At 42.8% G+C, this 20978-nt stretch overlaps 1 protein-coding gene across 4 annotated transcripts in view; it reads right to left on the bottom strand.

Moving 5' to 3' along the window:
* The window catches only part of hth (homothorax), a 117092-nt gene that overhangs the window by 59507 nt on the left and 36607 nt on the right, over nucleotides 1-20978 (bottom strand). The window lies entirely within an intron of this gene.

The raw sequence follows: 20978 nt of genomic DNA, 5'->3' as shown, positions 1-20978 counted from the left end.
TTTTAAAGCTCCAATATGAACAAAGTCTTTCTCTCTCATTTGGCATACAATTAGTTTGTCTCTCCGTCCTTGTCCCGTGTCTGTATGAGCTACGAGGTGTCTCTTGATAGTCGCATAAACAATATCCAGCCTAAACGGACATGACTGGCGGCTCGATAAACTCGGAGCCTCTCGCCCAAAGCGGAATCGGAGAAATTGTAATTCTTACTTATTTTTATATGTGCGTCAGTTTCTTGGGCACTTTATGGGCTATAAAAAACGGGACAACCGCAGCCTAATTTGTGGCTCATTAAAGCGAGCAAAAAAAACTATTTAATAAGCTGCATTAAAAGCTGAAAACCAAAAAAAAAACAAAGGGTTGCATTTTCCCAACGAAAACGAAACGAAAGTTTCCTAATATGAGTGGCATGTTGGGTGAAATTCGATAGGCCTGTCGGCAGTGGACGTTTTCAGAGTTCGAGTCGGTCAGCTTTTCGAATCTTTCACACTTGCCGCACACTTTGACTTGAAGGTTCTGTGCGCTACGGGGCGGTCTCCAAGCTATTGAAATTGTATCGAGTTACCTGAACACGGCGAGTGTTGCAGATAGCCGGCGCAAGACGCTGCGGCATTCGGCATGCGGCATGCGTCGTGCTAAGTGCCAGTCGCGCTCCTTGAAAGGATGGCGCAGGACAGAAGTGGATGCGACACTGGATCAGGGCTTATCGATGCGTGCATTAATTACATTTTCAATTAGCAAGCGGCCAGGAAATTAAGCTATCGAATTGCCATTGGCACGACTCGTATCGCTTATTGTTGTTGTTGCTTTTGGTGCTGCTGTTGCTTATCACATTGCATGTCCTGCGACAATTATAATCAAATATTGGTTTTTATTTAAATGATGAGGGCCAAGCTGCCGCTTTCACTATTAATGAAATTGAACTAAGGCAATGGCTTGCCACACTTGCCTTCTGCCGGCTCATGCCGCTCGACAACATGCCATCACGTAATGTTGCCCCAAACTTTTTCACTTTGCGTCCCTTTGGGTGCATTAAAATGATCAAGAAACAATTTTCGTTTACCTTTTTGGCTCTGAGGGGTTTGGGGACTTTATTTTACCATCTACTTGGGGGCTTGGGGACCTGACAACCCCTTGCCGCCCGCTGCCCATCACCAGCCACCCGCCGCGCACTGCCTGCCAGCCAAATTATTTATTAATCAGCTAAACGCAGCGTCAATAAGCAAAATGGCGTTGCCAGCTCTTTAAATTTTTGATGATGCCAGAACTCGACTACATCGAGACATGACAATCGTGTTGTTTAAAAATTTAAACGTGCCGCACATTAAACAACCGCAAAATTGTGCTTCCAGGCGAGCCATAAAATGTAATCGCCCCGAAATGAACAACAAACAACTAAACAACAACAACAATAGCCACTTGGTCAATTGGTGTTGCCAAACTTTTGTTGTTTTGTTTGATTGCCCGGACACTTCATTATGTTGCGTATGGCCCTCTCTCTCTAGTCGCTGGTCTGACTCTGGTCAGCTTTCCAAGTGACTTGGCTAAGTCGGCTCAGCTGCCGCATAATTGCTCCTTGCCCGACCGAACGCCGCGTGCCGTTTCCACCCAGAAAAAAAATTAAAGGAACGAAAGGAAATGCAGGAGTCAAAACATGCAATTTTCACTAGAGATTCGGCTATATAATTTACTAGCTGGTAATCACAGCGCTGCCTCGTCGCCGTTAATCACTACAATCAACAGTTAGTAGAGCTGCCCAACCCTTCGCCCTCAGCCCGATCCAGCCCGGACGGCCCGGTCCAACCCACCACACTGCAAACAAAACAATCAAATTATGGCGAACGGGAGCAGGCGCTTGATTCTCTTAGCAAAACTTTTCCAGCGCGTGGGAAGTGTTTTTCACTCCGATTTCGAGCAGCATTTTTGCGGGGGCGTGACGATGGCGCGTGTGCCATCTCGAAAATTGTTGTTCCTGTTGCTGTTATTATGATTGTTACTCATTTGCTGGTGCGACACGAAGCCAGGAGCCAGGACTTGAGACTCTCTAATTGCCCTGCAGTATTTGCCTCGTGCATTTGACATTTTGGCAATGGGGATGGGTATGGGTATAGACATAGGAATAGGAAAAGTATTAGGATTGGGCTGGCATTTGCAATTGATGTATATGCTGCCGGAGGCCAACAAGGATAAGCCTGGGCTTGTTTTTACAATTAAAAACTGCAGCTTAGCATTTGGACCAGACCCAATAATTATTGTTGAGCTGCGCTCTTCAGTTGCCCCTTTGCCTCTGGGCTATGAAGTACTATTTGCTTAGCTCGAAAGTGGACGTGAAACATATTTTTCTGTTTGTGTACAAACACTCAGACTGGGACTGACTGAGAACCACAAGAAGGCAACACACAAACATATACATATACTCGCATCCATATCCTTAGAACAAATAATTAAATCCTTTTTACATGGCCGCACAGGCCGAAAGTTTTCGCTTGGTTTATGCTTCTGATGCGGTTCAGGGAGAGCACAGAACCCCAAATACCAATCCGTATAAACCCCGACGGCTGTTTGTTTTGATGGATTTGTTGTTTGGCATTGCCAGGGCACAAAAGCTTTTGTTTGTCTGTTTATGTCGTGTTGGTTGTTGTTCCTGCTGTGGCTTTAGCGGCCTGAAGCAGTGCTTAGTCAGACCCAGACCCAGACCTAGGCCGAACGCCAGCCCCTGCCCCAGTCGCATGCTCATTCCTTGCCGTCGCATCCCCATTGACAGGCAGCACAGCGTTGGCTGCGTTTCAGCTGCTTCTGCTTAATTAACGGTATATGCCCGGACCACCCCCACTCACTATACACCCACCGACTTGCCAGCCAGTGTGCCACTTCAGCAGCTCCTGCTGTTGTTGTTGCCACCTTCTGTGTATTTAATTGCGCGCATGGCATTTAATTGTTTTTCAAATTTGTTCAAGTTGTAAAATGTTCGCTGAATGAAATGAAATGCGTTCTCATGTGTATGTTGTTGTGTGTGTGTGGTGTGTGTGTCTTGTGTGTGTGCTTGCGAGTGTCTTCATGTGTGCGCTGTGCCATTTTGTTTAAGGGTTGAATTTTTAATTAAAGTGGCTGGCATCGTAGGAGCACTGCTCCTTGCAAGACCAATCAGACTGGTAGGGGGAGGTCTGCTGAAGCAATTCACAATATGGCTGCCTTTTGGGGTTGCCCTAGACGCTCACAGCCAGAACACGCAAATTGCTTGGCTCCAAGTAGATTTGCCATATAAACTACGTATAAATATATATACCCAAATACATATATATGCCAGCCAGTTCCAGTATGTGCAGGCTATAATTTCAATCAAATTGCAAGTTAATTACACACAATTATACAACAGAGACACACACACACATTCAACTAAGTTAGACAGAGACAGCAATATACTTGAGTGGCAGCTTGTTTTGGCAAAATTATTTTCTTCGAGTCAAATTCAGATTAAAGTCGCAAAGATCAACTTTAGACCTGGCGAACTTTGAAGCGGACTTGATTTAAGAAAATGAATGGGAAATACCAATTAAAATATAAACTATATGACTACAACTTTTAGATAGATAAGGTATTTATACAATTGGAAACATTTTTAAAATTTAAAAATAAAAAATGGTTTTAGTTGTACAAACTTGCTTCGAAACTGTAAAACAATGCTATGCACACATTTGCACTCAGATTGTTGTGTTCAATTATATAATTAACATGTTGAACGAAAATTGAAAAGAACTTATTAATAATTAAAAGTAATTTCTTGTGACATTTTATGTTTTTCAAATTATATTAATGAAAAAAGTTAATAATCATGTCTCTCTCAACATGCCTGATTACCAGCTGGTTCGTTGGGCAACTTTCACCTTGTAATAAGAGCTCAAAAAGCAGTAAAGTTGACCAAAAATAAAGCATGTTCTACCAACTATCTATTTACAATTGCATAATAATGGAACTGGAAATAATGGGTGGGGGAAATTCTGGCTGTTATCTGATATAAAAGCTATTGGGCCATTTCAGGGCAGATAGGTGGACTGACCACCAGTTAACGATTCGGTGGAGCCACTCAAGTGGCAACATGTTAATTTCGTGTAGAAGCACTTGACATAATTGTGCGACTACTGTATGTATCCATGTTTTAGATATAACGGAGATCAGATGGGCGTCGTTATTCATACGCAACGTTGTCCGACGTGAAACGTGCTCATTTCCTGTCCCACTCGAAAAGTGTGCTTGTCCCGCTCTTGGACACAGGAAATCTTGTGCTGCTATCGCGACGAAAAAGCACGCCCAAGTACAAGTCTGTGATTAAATATTTATAAGCTGATAACAAATTGAAGCAGGTACCGTAGGTGCCGTCGTCGTACTGCGTTTTCGGAAATCTTGTGCAAACAAAGAAATTAGTATTTTGATAATAAAAATTCAGAAGCTACCTGAAATATAAAACAAAATATAAGAAAAGAATGAACAAAAAATATTAAATAGATAAGCAGAGCTCGCCTGAGAGCGGACTGTGGAGCGACAGTGGCGCGCAATTGTGACTCTATCAACTTATCATTTGTTTGACTTTGTTATTATGTTACACAAACAGTGGAAAAGTAGCCAGAGACTGGGACAGTGGCAGGGGAAGAAGAAGCAAGCGGCAAGCAGCTGCAGTTCGAAAGTGCCTAAACCGAAGCCAGAGCGTAGCATTTGGAATTGGAATTGAAATTGGGATGTGGATGTGGATGTGGCAGTGGCTGTGGCTGTAGACGGAAATGGAGCACGGCTCGAACCGGCGCTGGGGCTGCACGCGATTTGCATTGGGCAATGTTCACACAGAGTGTCAGGGGGGCTTATCTGCGCCGCAAATCTCAGCTATCAATTTGAACTTTTCGCAAAGCCCAGCCAAAAGAGATTAACATGTGAGCGAGAGACAGGGCCAGAGACGGGTCGGAATAGAATGGACTTTGCACTTTTTAATTTGCAACTGACTGCAGTTGTTTGTTGCGGCTGCAATGCAAATAAGATAATTATTCAAATGGCATGTTTCACACAATTCCAACACACATTCTTCCAAGTCCAGACCCAGACCAGTCCAAATGAAGAAAGCTGCCAATGGTATGGTGGGGTGAGGTGGGTTGCAGAGACGTATCACGAAAGGCATTGGAATCATTTTCTTGCCGGCAAAGATATCAAGATAGCCACATGCAAATGCTGCAATGATCGCGCGAAATAGATTTGCATAAGCTGACAGAACGAGTGAGAGCGAGTTAGAGAGAGAAGAGTTAGAAAGATGCCCAGTCTCAGAGCTGTTCGTTGCATGTGAGAACATTAATCGTGTAATTAATTTGATGCATGTGTATGCAAAGTAATTTCATGTAAAATGTCACACCCGCCCCGGGACCTGGCCCGGCCCAGGGACCGAGATCCCAATGCCCGGTGCTCGGCACTTGCGACCAAACCAAGACCCAGACCCCGAGGAGTTTCTCAATTCTAGTAACATGGCGTGCCAAAGACAAAAATCAAACTACATACAAACAGGAGACAAGCGAACGGGCTGGCCAGCCAACTAACCGACAGTGAGACAGTGTCAAATAGATTCCAATGGTAGATAGAGACGACAGCGCCTGGCATGGAGATTAGCCACATCGTGGTCAGGGATCAGTCCGACATGCCCGCCGCCTGTTACCCGTTGCCTGTTGCCTGACTCGAGCGCTCATTTGCAAATTACGTGGACGGTTCGTTGTCAGCGCCCGCGATTGCGACAACTGCTTAAGCAGACATTTTCATTTCGTTTAGCCAGTGAGATTTTATAGATTTGCATTCCTCGAACAAGTATTTTGGCCGTATGACATGTGCAATGTCAGCGCTGACGTGCCAAAGCCTCAATCTTTCCATGCGATAAGGAGCCAAGGTGTCGGACACTCTGGCTATCGCCTGGCGCACATCTTGTTAGCCAGATAAGCTGACATTTGAAATTAGCCGGCCAGCGGATACATGGCCATAGACAAGGAATTACAAGGATTTGTCGATGCAGCCCTAGACCCCGTTCAGGAAATGTCAAGTCATATAATGTGATATTCATATACTACTCGTATTATTGATATATTTCACTGATAAATGACTCTGGCGGCAGCAACTCAGAAGTAGATCAAAAAGATTTGCAGCCACGCACTTTTTTATTGTTATGGCAGCTTCAGCTCCAGCTCTAACTCCAACTGCCTATGTGGGTATATAAATGACGAAAATACACTTCAGTCAAACAACGCCCCGAATCCAACTTGAATCGCCAAACATTCTGCTGCGTCACGCTTGCTGCGAAGTTCAGCACGCCGCGCATTGTCTTAAAAGGCCTCTAAAAAGGGGCGGCTTGGCTCTAAAAGCCCTGGCCCGCACCAGAAACTGAAAGCTGAAATCCGAAACTGTCGCATCATTGCCCAGCCCGGGCGCAGTAGACTAGAAGACGACGACGCCGCCATCGCCATCACCATTGCCAACATCATCGTCATCGCCATGACTGGCAAAAAGAATAGGAAAAAAGCCAAAAATAAAAAATAAATAAACTCAAATCGCGCTGCTGCTCTCAGTACTCGGAGAGTGTTTCCATTTTAAAGGCAACTCTCTCAGTCGCGAACTCGTAAATCAGTCGAAAAATCACGCTGGCCAGTGCAAAATCAATTAGACCTGGTCGTGAGGCACTGGATTTCGGTCCAGAGAGAGCCATAAAATTTAGAAAATTTGATTATTGCCACACGACGATGCGCAGAGATTCACTCGTCCATTCGGGACGTCCCACTGGGCCCTAGGGCCTGGGCTCTGGCCGTGGCCATTTGCATATTATCGTGCGGCCGTTGCAAGATGCTTTACAAAAATTTCATTACCCAAACCAAAGGGCAGCCGTGGCGCAACGGTAGCGACGTTTAAATGAGTTTATTACGTCTTTTGGCGTTTCACAGCTTACAGTTTACAGCATTTAGCCAAAATACTTTAAAAGAAAGGGACTGGGGCTTGTGCCTGGAAAAGGGTGTGCATCGTACTCGTAATGAAATTTCCATAACATTTGCATAAAAAGGCATCGAGACTTAACTTGACTCGGCTCGAGCCTGTCAACCGGTGAGTGGTGCAGAGATGCCCCAAATTAGATAATGTCTAAATTGGATTTCAAACACGCATTTTGCGGGTTTCCAACGGCTAAAGCCAGTGCCAAAGATCTGAATGTGAATGTGCATGCGAATCGGTAGCGCCCATTGAAGAACCATCGAGACAACATCAAAATAACATTAGAAGCGATTTTCGTTATTTTTTTGTCTTTTGTTTTTTTTTATGTTGTCTGTGGCGTCCAATGCGCAATTGAAGGGTTGCAAATAAAGGCGGCTTCGTCGCCGTGATTTGTATGCAAATGCCGCCTAGGTACGGTGGAGAGGGCCAAAATGGTAGAGGGCGCAGGAATGGGCTGAAAGGGAAATGTATGAAATTTGATTTTTAGACCTTGATGCGCGCTAAATCCAGGAGGAAGTTGTTTATTTGACCAGGCGTTAAAAGCAACGACATAAGCCAATTACGTAACATAATCAAATTACGCTGTTTGCAGTGGACATTTTTAAATCATCATGAAGAATATAAATATTAAACTATGTCTATTTACTATGACCCATACCTTAAAATATTAAATACTTTTTTTTTAAATTACTTTAAAATTAATGTTTAACTTAATGTGTTCTAATTGTTAATTGTTTTTTGTATCTTGGTGTTAGTGCCCTGAAGACGGTTATAAAGACATTAAATAAATTTGTTTCACTGTTTGTTTTTAAAAACCCGGACAAATATTTTAAATATGGAAAGATCGCCAAAACTATCAATATTTAAAAATGTTGAAAAAGAGAGGAAATGTCCTTCAGCGTTAAAACTTACGTTTGTATATTGTTAAATATTTTAAATAAAACTGGAAGTCTAATATAAAAGATCAGGTTCTCGTTGATCCATAAACACGACAAACAAATACAAAGTTACATTTTAGCCAACAATTAAGGGCCACTATTTTTAACTGAACTCGCTGTCAATAAAAAACATACTGAATTATAATTTTCAACATTGCAAGCAAGAGTTTGGCATGTATTCGACAATTGCTACGTAACGCTAGTAACGGCGTAAGTTATGATATCAATTTCTATTCCACAAATGTCAACAAATCGAAAACAATTAACTTGATCTATTCTAAGTAAAGTCATCACGTTTTGGGATCTGCAATACATAATTTAAGTAAGATTAGGTAATTATATTTTACGTTACGTCGTTACGTAACACCGCTGATGTGCAAATTCGAAAACAGAAATTCTCAACGTGACGCCACTAAATTGTCGGAGCTCTTTGGCAGCCAATCGGCAAGTTCATAAATTCTGCTCCTTGCTATGGCCATTACGCAATTTACATGCGTTGTGGCATTTCAACGATATGTGGCGCGACATGTGTGGTGCCTAACCCCATTTACACGTGTTGTCGCTAGGACAAGTTCATAAACTAAAGTTTAAGTTTTTGGACTCGGTAGGTTTGACTTGGAGGTTTGAGCTTTGATTGTGAGTTTGAGGCGTGTGCGCTGTTTTTGTATTTTTTGTGTTTTTTTTTTGTTTTTGTTGACGCTGATTGCGTGGCATTTTTCGCATATTTCTGCTGCACATTTCGTGCAAAACTTAATTATATTAACTGAGTTATTTGCGGCATTTGGCGCGCTGTGACTTGGCCTGGCCACAACAGCGGCACTTGGGCAGGTGTTGTTGCTGCTGCTGCTGCTGCTGTTGTTGTTGTTGTTGGTTTTGTTGTTGTCGCCTTTGTTGAACGACAGAAATTATGACAACTCAACTTGACGAACTGGTGTGGGGCACAGTCGAGTTGGCTGTTCCCTACAAGTCAGCCAGCAGTTCGCAGTTGTTCGCACCTAAATGGCCTGACAGACAGCCGGCCGGCCGTCGGGACGGACAGGCGCAGACAGACGGAGACTGACGGACGGCCACAATCAACAACATAATTAAAGGCACAAATGCGCATGTCTGGCTCTTGGCCAGGCTCTGTTCCCGGCTTGATTGAGCGGACCGAGCTGAAGCTTTGGTATGCAACGAGCTGCAATTAAAAATCAATAAAATGCGTGATTTTTGTAATTTTTGCAATGCAATTTGTAATTGCAATAATTAAAATGTTGCCCACAGTTGTTCACTTTTTTTCGGATCGCTTTTAGGAATACTGCCATTATTTATTTATGTCTTTCAATGTTAATATTGAGAGCTGCATAATCAAATTCTCACCTCAAAAACCAACTGAGTCACGTCGAAAATTGAATACATTCACACACAAGTCACCAGCACATGCACACAAACAGGAACTGAATCAGGAAGAGAAACAACCCTGGTCCAAAATTTCTGGCAATCAATCACAGCGTCGCAAAACCCACCCCTGGACTTCTGTACTCTGCCTGGGTGCAGGGGCGCAACAAATCGGATTAACTCGCAGACTGTACCACCCGAAGTCGAGATTCACGCAGGCGCACGGAGGCGCTACCTTGGTCCAGGGGGGGTTAGCGCTAACAATTAACTTTTTGTTCAGGGTTTTTTCTTTTTTCTTTTACAATCTGTCAGAGGGCGTGGCCGCAGATAGGCAAAAAGGCAAATCCGAAACGAGCAGTCAGAGCACCGCCCGTTGGGTCTCTGATCGTTTTCTTCGCGATCTCCACACGTTTACCAACACTGCGTGATCACGCGTTGTTGCGCAATGAATGCAACTGTCAGTGGCTTGTCAAAACAGCCATCGATTATCAGGCTGATAAGAAGAGGCCAGCCGAGGATCAGCTGCGCCTGCCTTAGCTTACAATGCGACTATGTTAGATCATTAAGGACAGCAGTCGGTTGCCTAGTGCATGTTAAAATTTCATTCAGTCTTGAAGTTCTCCCAATCGCCTATCTATTTGCCCTCCATTACGCAACTAGCCAGAGGCCTAGAGACAAAGATAGTGGTGAAGATAGAGAAAGAGATAAAGATAGAGATTGGGAATGAAAGATAGAGAGATCGAGAGATCTGTATGCTTTGCCACAGTCAATTGAAATTCTACGCATTCCGACAAACAACAAACAAGCACACATTCAAGCACACACACACACACGCACACGTAGGCATATAGACAAATGCATATATAGAATTCTCAATTGCTTTCGCATCATTACGTCTGCGAACAATTTATTTTTATAAAAGCGAAGCGAATAGGCTGCCGCCGCCGCCAGCGTCGATGGCGCATTTTCATTTTCCCGCTTTTCACGCAGGCAGCAACACAACACAACACAAAAAAGAAAGAAAAACAAGAACAACGATCACGTTCAAAAGTGCAGGAAAATTGAAGAAAAATACTGAGGCATGAAAGCAGCGTAAAGAAATCAAATAAATTTTATTGTATAAAGCGCAGCAAATGCAGCAACAACTACAAACTGCAGCAAAAACAATCAACGAGCCTGCCACGCTGTAAATAGTTTACAGTTGTGTTGTTGCTGCCGCTTCTGCTGTTGCTGTTGTTGCTGCTGTGGCATTGCCTCTGCGGTTGCTCACACTTTTCCTTGCCACCGTCGCTGCAATCGATCGCAAATTTTTTTCTTGATTGTAAACAATTTGGCTGGCGGCTGGCGGCCACATCATCATCATCATCATCAGTAACTGATGATGATCATCATCAGCAACGGCAGCTAGCTAAATGGGTGTTGAGTGCAAAGTGTTTGTGTTGCCAGTACCCCTCCATGCCGCCTTACCCCCGGCCCCACCGCCCCTTGACCCAATACAACCCAAACCAACCCAGAAATGTGCATGCAACATGGCGTTGCGAGAGATATCTCGAATTTTTGGGATGTTGAGCTCTCGATCTGTCGAATTGCGGTGTTAAATGCTCAATAATTTTCGACCGGCACATATGTATACATATAATTTTAACTATATATATATATTTTCTTTTTCGTGATTTTTGACCGACCGTTTACCAAATTGCATTGTCTCTAAAGAGTCGAAATCGAAATGACTTTACGGCACAGCAGGAGATGTTGAATATTGTTGATGCAGAATGCATCGTTTGCTTCTGCCCTGTTGCTTCTCTCTGGATTTTTCAGATTTAATTTTATGTCCGTTGTATGTTTCGTATGGCCTTGTGTAACTGAAAGCAGCTAAGGAACCGAAGTTTTGGGCCCACTAAAAATAAATATAAATAAAAGTAATCTAAAAAAAAATAAGAAAAAAAATCGAAATACAAGTAAAGCTTTGAGTGAATGAGTGAAAGAGACTCTGAGAAATCATACAAAGACCCAGGGCCAAAAACTTTTTGATTTTCATAATTTTTGCTCTGACCACAAAAAGGCTACAACAGCAAAAACAACAACAGCAACAGCAACAACAACACCGACCACCACGAAACGCTTCATGTTAACGACTTTGGGTCTGGTCGCTGCTGCTACAGCTACAGCTTCGGCTACAGCCCCAGCCTCTGGTTTGGTCCGCTCTGGTCCGGTCATCGTCATCGACGTCGTCATCCCTACATTGTCTGCCGGCATCGTTTCCTTAACGTAAAAGTTTCATTTTCGTTACCTTTGCGCAGTGATACTGAAAAGCGAATAACATCGGAATGAAATGAGACTTTGTCTGATCGGGGCCCTGGGTTCCAGGTGCTTGTCGCCCGTCGGTCCCGAACCCCGGAATCCCAAAGAGCGAATGCACCAAATGAGTTTTTGTGCCCGGTCTCTGATGATTTTTGAATTGATTTGTGTTGTTAAATATTAAATTCTTATAAGTCATTTGCACTCGGCCTGAGTCCGGTCTCTGGCTCTGGTCTGAGACTGGGTTGGGACCTCAGCCTGGGCCTGGCTGTGGTGCCGTGTGGTGTGCATGTGGTGTTGTATGGTGTGGCTTCGTGTGGCTTGTGTGCCTCCAAATGACAGACAAGACAGCAACAGCGACTGCGACTGCGATTGCGACTTCAATACGGCCCCGCCCTGCTGACCGCCCGCCTGCCCACATATATCATTTACACTCTGACTGGGGCGCGGACTCTCAGCCCGCGCACAGCGGTCGGTCGTCCAAAAATGGCAACGGACCCACTGCGTCCACCGTCCGTTCAGCTTGTTGTTGCCCCTTTGTTGTATTTATGAATACGAATGCCTGAATGGGGCGGTGTGGTGGGGATTTTGGGGGAGGCGGCTGCCGCTGTGTGGCGCGCAAATAACAAAATTATATTTTCAAGGTGTTCTTTTGCACATTTTTTTTAATTTTAATTAACGTCGTTGCTGTTGTTGTTGTTATTGCTTCTGCTTAAAGTTGCAATTCGCATTCGCAGCACAGCTGAATGATAAAAAAAAAATCATAATAAATGTTTAACAAAAGTTAATAAGCTTTTCGCTTTGCTTGATTTCATATGTATGAAGCTGTATTTTATTGTCGTTTTATGGCGTTTTATTAATTTCTTTAATGGCTGCACTGCAACAGCAACCAGTTAACCAGTTACCCAGTTAGTCAAAGGGTGCACGGGGGAGGGAGTGGCTACCAAGAAGCGAGTTTAAAATAAAACAGAATGAATGTGTGTGGCAATGATAAGGCATTTTAGCTCGTGTCGACTGATTACGGCAAAGAGCACTAAACAGTTCTTAAGCCTGAGCCACAGCTATAAAGTTTATGACTTGACTGGCTTGACCTCATGCTAACTAACATACAATGTGCGCAAGAATATAAATGCTCTCATAGAAAGTAATACAGCATAGAAATGTGAAAAACAGCTGGAAAATAATGTAATGAATTTTAAATAATGATAATAGAAAATAGGAATTGGACTTTCTATTGAAATATTATATTATTTATTTGAATAGTCAAGCTTAGCGCTAGTTAGCTTGAAGCATAGATTATTCGAAATATACTCATAAAAATAGTTATATTATTCATTAGTTAAATCTTGATCAGCATTAACAAAAACTACTGCAAGACCCAAATATGCACATTTATGCTTCTAAGTATATGCGCCCAAATCTTAACCGATCATGCGTTTTATTCAGTTCACTATTATAAAAAAGGATTGCAAGCAGCTTGAAGTTGGCTGCGCTGGAAATAAATAGTACAAACTTTATTCATGTGACTAGATAAATAAAAAACGATATATCTGACACATAGGAAATAGTGAAATAAAATATTTTGTTGATGCTTACAAATCCTCATCTATTTTACTCTTTTGGACCTTAGCCGAGGTTTATCCGAGGTCAGCTTTACTGGCCGATATCGGTAACAATAGCAGAACTTGTAAGCCTTTTCCTTTGTCAAAATTCTTCATGTTGTGTACACCATTTTTTGAGCTCTTCTTATGCTCGTTCTCTTTGCAACACGTCATACTTTCACGCCAACAAGAAATATACATTCAATAAACACTCATGCAGTGCCCAAATGGACTTTAAACAAGTGCCATGAAGTAAAGAAATTTATATGAAAGCTTAAAGTAAGTCTCCATCTGCTGCTGTTGCCATTTCCTACCATACCCACGGCCCCCGCCACCATTCGACGCCTGCAGTTGCATTCATTACAAGCAAGGCAAAGGTTAACATGCAACGAACGGCAACAGCAACAACTGCTAAAAGCTAAAATTTCACAACACGCTCGACAACAACACCAACAGCTACAGCTACAGCAACAGCAAGAGCAACATGCAGCAAAGAGGCACAGCATCAACGGCAAAAAGTGCGACGTCGTCTCGGACGACGTCTCTCAACTTTTGCGTTTGAGCATTTAAGTGCCAATTAATAACAATTTTTATGAACCGAAGAAATAGTTGACAACACGGCATGGCATGGCAGCCAGTCAAAGACGCGTTGTCGAGTGATGCGCTGCTGCTGCGTCCATGTTGCTGCTGCTGTTGCATGCAACAAGCAACATGCAACAACAGATGAGAGCCAGACTACGACTGAGTCTTGCAGCAGGCATGACAAACTAATTTGAAAACCCATAAAATTGTTCAGTTTATGAACAATTATTATATAAGTTTTATTAACCAGTCAAACGAAGCCAGCAGCTCTTTAATTAATTTGTGATTTTTCTGCATCAGCAACAGTATCAACAGCATCAACATCAACAGCACCATCAGCATTAGTCGCAATTTATGCCGGCTTATTGACAGGCCTCGGTATCTGAGTTGCCAATAAGTATGCAAAGTAGCACACTGAAAAAGAAAGAGACAGATAGAGAGAGAGGGAGAGGGACTGAGGAAGGTGGGGTCGTCGCTTGGCAACTGACTTTGAAACATTTGGCGACATTAATATGATTTAATGCGTTAATTAGCACCACGCAGCAGCAGCAGCAACAGCAGCTGAAAGACTTGGCCAGGGTGCGAATGCAGAAACGGCAATAACAAACACAACAACAACATGGGTTTCAAACAACAACAACAGCAACTTGAGAGCATCTGACGCGTCGCGCTTAAAACCCCAAAAAGTATGCTACGCGTATTCCCAAAATCCCCGAAGCGGATTAGTGAAGCATTGGTATGCAAGGGCGGACTGGGGTGCGGTATGCCTGGTGCCAACTGGTTGGGTCTATGGGTTGGGTTTGGGTGTTGGGTTGGGTGTCTGCGGGTAACTTCGCTGCTCGCCCTCTGTGCATTGCGTAATTGACGTCAATTTTGTTTTCGCACCGCGCATACCAAAGAACCCCAAGCCAAGCTAAGGCTGAACTGAGCTGAGCTCGGAAATCCAATACGACATAGAAAAATAATTTGCTAAAAATAGAAAATTGTGTCGCCCAACGGAAGCGGCATCCACTATGGAATACTTCAAATTGTAATGGCTGGCAGTCAGGAGGCAGAGCGCAATAAACAGGAGCTACGACAATGCGAGAACCAAAGCCAAGTTGAAGGTAATGGAGGGTGGCCCGCGTCGGGCGTCATATTTCATTTATTAGCAAGCAGCGGCGGCAGTTCGACAAGCATTCTTATTTATGCCCATCATAATGCAGGGCATATGCAGGGCATATGAAGGCGCCCAAATGGGAATTGCCTGAGCCCGAAGCCAGAGCTGAAAGTAAAGTGCCTCAAAGTAAAGTAGCTTAGAGATTTATGCGGCATTTGGCGGGCGTTTGCCTAATAGAATTTCTTCATCTCTTCTACTTTCTGACTGCTGCGAGCAACGGGGGAGTTGCCAGAATGTGTCAATATGGGCAGGTCTAATGGCGACACTCAAAACGTGGCAAGCGGCTTAACTTCCTAATGAAGGACAAGAGAATCTTTAGAATAATTATAAAATAAATAAATAAAACCTAAGCACTTTAGATCACCAAAACTGGGATATACTCAAAAATTAGTGAACATAATTTGAAAACTATTATTTACAAAATTTTTCAATGCCCACAGCAAGCTCTTAATTCGATTTATCAGTTTCTTTTGGTTTAATTTTAATATATATAATCTATTGATAGTAGAATAGAATACGAGATCTTAGGTGAGCAATAATATTGTTTGATTTTTTACAATAAAAGGACAAGCTAGTCTTATAAATAGTGTCCCTTCTATATTTGTATGAAAACATTTTTGGCTTAGACGCGGCACGTGCGCTATTAAATATGCAATAAATTATTTTTGCTAGTTTTTTCTTCGGAATTTGCTAAGCTGCCTGCAAATTATAGAAAATCCCAGCGAGGGACACACAATGGGAATGAGAGAGAATAGTCAATGTAAGCAATAAGCAGGAACACCATTATCTAATGCTCGGCGCGCCATTGAGGCATAAAGCCCCAAATGGGCAGCCCATGCCCCCTCCCCATCGGCCACACATCCTCTTCCCCTAAAACCCAATCTTCAATCCGAGGCCCATAAGCGGCAAATAGTGCGCAGGAAATAAAGCACAAAAAGGCAATAAAAATTGCCAGGCAGGCAGGCAGGCAGGCAGGCAGGCTGGCGAGCTGACTACGAGGTCGAGACTTGAGGAGAGCTCGAGCAGGAGTGAGCAAACTTTTGGCTGACTATTTTGTAGATGTTGGCCGCACTGCTTCCGGGCCAATAGAAATGCCAGCACAACAAGCAAAGCAACCCCGCATACTCGCATTTGGACATTGAATTGGGTTGGCTTGGATTGGATTGGGTTGGGGGATGCGATCTCTTTGGCAGCCCTAATGGCCAGCAGACAGACACTGAGACGTCGCCAGCAGCGGATTTAAGTGCAAGTGATTTATGTGCTCTATGAAGGGGGGGGGGGATTGTGTGACTAAGTGTATGTGCATGTGTTTGTATGTGTGCGTGTGTGTGGAAGAATATTAGCTGATGTAGACATAAATGCGAGCGGGCAAAGTATGCGCCAAATTGCAAATGGCAACGGACAACGGGCAACGGGCTTTGGCCACAAGCAAAATCAATCAAAAGTCGAATGTCAATTGCCGAGCCAATGTCGAATGCCAAATGACTCTCGCATTAAATATTGAAAATGTAGAAGAGACGAGAAATTCAATTACCATCGGTCGGTCAGTGGAGGGCCAGGCCAGGGCCCTTGGATATTTAACCCTTCTGAGGAAACGCTTTTAGCTGCGCCTCTACAGGATAGTTAAGTTCCCGTTTAGGCGGATTAAATTACAATTTACAAGTGGCCAATACAAGCTAAGCGGGCTTAAGTGCTGCCCCGAAGCCGTTGCCGATGAGTACGCCCCTCCCTTGTGGTCGCGAGCTCGCCCGACCCCAGCCCGCACCTTTAAATCCACTTGCGTGCCCGTGCATCGATGGTAATTGAAAGGCACTTCAAATGGTCAAAGACGGGGAGAGGCGCGGGGTCGCTTCGCTGGCTAATCGAGTTTGAAACAAGCGTAAATTGTCCTTTTGATATTTGAGTTGACTTCAATTGCTTTTGCGGTGCAAAGTGCAGCTCCACCTCTGGTAATTAACGGTAATTGTGCAGGCACAGGCCCAGTCACAAGCACGGCCAACGCCCCAAAGTACGGCTTCCCTCTGGGCCACAAAGTAGAGCACAGTGAGGGGCTTAGGCTTGTGGGGCAGAGGAGCCCATCGGCTAATGTGCGCTAAGCGCTCGCCTGCATTTGCCTAATGACACAAGCGTAAACGACGCAGCGGTCTTTGTATAATTTGTAAGCTTTTAAACCGATTTGCAGCTTAGTTGAGGGCAGCGTAAAAATATTTCGCAAAACAAAACCAAAAACTGCGTGTTTCAGTGGAAAAATTTTTTTCGAGCCAAGACAAAAACTGCGACTGAAACCGGCTCAGGCGGTGCTCTTAGCTATTTTGGGTGTCTTGTTATTTTTGCCACATTTTTATGGCATAAATTTCCATTGAATTTGCGATGGCGATTTTGAAAAGGAAAAAAAAAACAAACGTTTATATATATTAAGCATACTCTATAAAAAAGCGAATAAAAAAAAACGAAGCGCATTGATACTTTTGTGGCTTAGCCAAAAGGTTGACACAATCAGGTAGATATGAGTTTATAAATATGTATGTAGAAATGGGCACTCGATATAACAACAAAAACTTAGCCGGCTATCCAGCTCGGAAATCGCGGTCTTTTGAAGCGTCGGCTGCCGTTTGAAGCAACACTTGACTTGGGCCATAGACAGACCAGAAAAAAAAACAAAAATAAAAACATAACAAAAACATAACAAAAACATTTGTGTATAAACGAAACAGCGACAAAAAAAATCATTAGGATTCATTATTTGCCATTTTTTGCTTTATTTTGTATTTCGTTACTGATTGAATTTTATGGATTGAATTCCAGGAAAACGAAAGCAAATGCATGCGGGTCTTGATAATTAAGTATGTATGAAAAGCATCTATGAAAAAACAGCAAGAAAAGCTCTACACATTTATGCCTCTTCAAGTACTTGACTATGAGAATGAATTAAAGTCAGCAAGCCTTTTGGGCTTTCTTTTTTTTCGTCCGATTCAATCATGATTATTCACTTGATTCTTAAGTCTATATTGTCTTTTTTTTTATTTATTGTCAACTCGAAAAAGGCTTTGAAAAACATTTCTAGGTAGTTGCATTTTGGTCAGCGTGGGACCCGTCTAATCCGTATGTCCTTACACTCTGATCAATGAATGGAACCGTCATCTTCGTCACTTCGGCATGTCTTTTCACGCCAATGGCTCAAGGTATCGCATTCAACGCTTTTGGACTTCGTACAATTCCCTTGGTGATCGAAAATCGTCAGTGCGACAAAAATTGCTGAAAGTTTTGTATTGAACGCGACTTGAAACCCAACAGCAAAAGCAAAGTAAGCTGAGGCAAAAAATAAATAAAAAACAAGATGAGCCAAAGCTAAAAACTTGTCGAGCACATTGGCAACTGCATTGAAACATTAGCAGTGATGACATTTTTGCGGTCGCTCAGCTCCCTATGCTCTGTCCCTGGTTGTCCCTCCCGTCTGTCAGTGTCTGCGCCTGCGATACGTCTACTGCCGCTTTCTTTTGGGCCGTTGGCTTTTAAGCCTTAGCTTTTTGACTTGTTGGGTTTTGGGGTTTTTGCTGGTTGGAGGAAATTCCTGAAGACGCGACACTTCATACATAATAAAAGAGGATCGCTGATCGCCGATCGACGCGTCGATCGCCTCTCGTCAAAAGTTGCCTTGTCGCACACTCGATCCGCTGCACATTGGGACAAGGCTTAAGCATTGACCAAACGCTGGACTTGGAAATGAGTTCGGGGTTGGGGTTTGGGCTTGGGTTTTGAGTTTTGAATTTTGGGCAACGACTTTGTTGAGCCACCACGACGACATTTGTAGGGCTTTGTTGGTTTATTAATTGTAGCCTTAGCCTTGGACTTGCACTTGGATGTTGACGTTAGGACGTGGATATATGGCTGGGTTTTTGTTCACAAATGAATGCACAAATTTCAGACAGCCGCCTGCGGTTGGAGCCACAGACAGTATGACGCTTGATCGAAACAACACAAAGCCGCAAAAAAAGGAGACCCAAGCGGCTAACTCGTATTCGTATTACTCAGGTGAGAGCGCGGCTAATGAGCCTGGCGAGCATCCTTTTTTGTTTGGCTCGAAACTGGAACCCAACCATCCAACGAACCGGACCAGACAAACAGACACCCAAAACCAGTTCGGCTTTTTGACTTAATGCCTATAAAATGATAGGTCTCTCAGCCCAACTGGAAAATTGTGTGGGGCGTTTCTGTGGAAATTAATACAAATGCAGCAAGCACAAAGCATTTTTTTTATCTTGCCTCTCTAAGTGGAAAATGCTCAACAAATAAGTATACAAAAGAAAAGAAACAAAACCAGACGAAAAGAAACGATGTCTAACAGCCAACACGCCCCAGGCAATCACGCAAAATGCCAAATTACATGTAGCTACCATTAACAGAACGAAATCATCTAACACGCAGAGCCTCCAGTTTGGCCGGGGCTACAGCACAACAGAAAAAAGTAATTTAAGGTATTTTTGACATGCCGTACACGAGCCCAGACCCGAGCACGGACCTGGTCCCAGGCCCGCCCAGCTGCCAGCCCAATATTTCAGCATATTTGGGCACGGCAATTCGATCGGGCGCAGGCCATGTCCGACGCTCAAGTTTCAGGCACACGCACAAAGCCCGTCTCAGGCAACCGACACAGATCAGGCGACAATGCAGGGCAAGCACCCGCCGCAGGGGCAGTTCGCAGATCTTTAACTGTAGTAGCAGCGCTTTGCCGCCTGCACTGCAGTTGACACTTGAGCTGTGGCGGGGGCGTCGACGTTAGCCTAAGCGGCTTACACGTGCCAGAGGCCATGCCAGTGTACGGAATGGGCTCCATAAGGACACCAATGCTTATAAATAAATTGCAGCCACGTACGAGCGGGCCTCTCGATTTACAGGCGCTGATAGCAGAAGAGTTTCCTGCGAGAGAGAAAGAGAGAGAGAGAGTCCTGCGTTGAAAGTCACCAATTTCGCGATGTTTTTTACACACTTTAAGCACTTATAATTTACACTTAAATTTACGACAAGTATGCACATGTAGCCCACAGCACAGGGCACACTCTCTTGAGCAGTTTACAAAACAAAAGTTGGGTCGTAATATAACACAAGATTTGCTTTAGAATAAACATGCGTATATAGAGAGCTGTTGGATGCATGCACATGTTTGATTTAACTAGCTGAAATAAACAAAATCAACCGAACTCAAAGGTGATTGAAAAGTTAGCGAGGTCCACTGATTTCCATAAAGCTTGCTCCAGTAGATCATCTGCGAGTTGGTCATCATCTTTGTAGGCTTCAGTTAATGCGAGCTAATCGCGTTGTCTTAATAACTAACCTCATTTCGAAAGTGAAAAAAACGTTCTGTGTACTTTTCAAATATACTTTTTTTCATATATTTATTGGCTAACTCTTTAAACGTTACTCTGTAGTTGTTGTTTCTTAATTCTTTTTCATTTTTGTTTGTTGATTTTGTTTTCTTTTAATTATATTATTAGTATACATATAAATAATTAAAAATATTACATTAAAATGTATTCGTATATCGTATAGAAGTTGCTGCTTGTTGGTTTTTTATATGTTGTTTGTTTTTAGTTTTAAGTTTTTGATTGCGTTTTCTTCTCTGCTAGATCATTACCATAAGTTTTCATATCATGTTTCTCATTTTACAATTTTGCTAAAAACTAAATAAAGTTTGTTTCGTAAAACAATAATAATAAAAATGTATGCATGAAGACAAATAACTAAATTTTATGCATGTGTGTATATATTTTAAAAATAAAAGCAAAATCTCAATTATTTTTAAAATATATATTTACGTATTTATTTGTTTGCATTATTTTCATTATTTTATTTACTTGAGTTATATTTTTATAAAATATCACCTAAAGCAATTACGTATTTCAGTTTCAGTTTGTATTTTGTTTTTTTTTTCGGTTTTCGTCTTGTTTTTACATGACAACAATAAAAAATTTTCGCTTTGTTTGCAAAACATTCAATACTCAAAACTAATTATAAGAAAATTATCAAAC

Source organism: Drosophila montana, unplaced genomic scaffold (assembly GCF_035044405.1).
Source record: "Drosophila montana isolate Dmon_TW-CO22-7 unplaced genomic scaffold, ASM3504440v1 contig_1083_1, whole genome shotgun sequence".
In the NCBI taxonomy this organism is placed as follows: Eukaryota; Metazoa; Arthropoda; class Insecta; order Diptera; family Drosophilidae; genus Drosophila; species Drosophila montana.
This window is presented reverse-complemented; position numbering and strand designations above follow the sequence as displayed.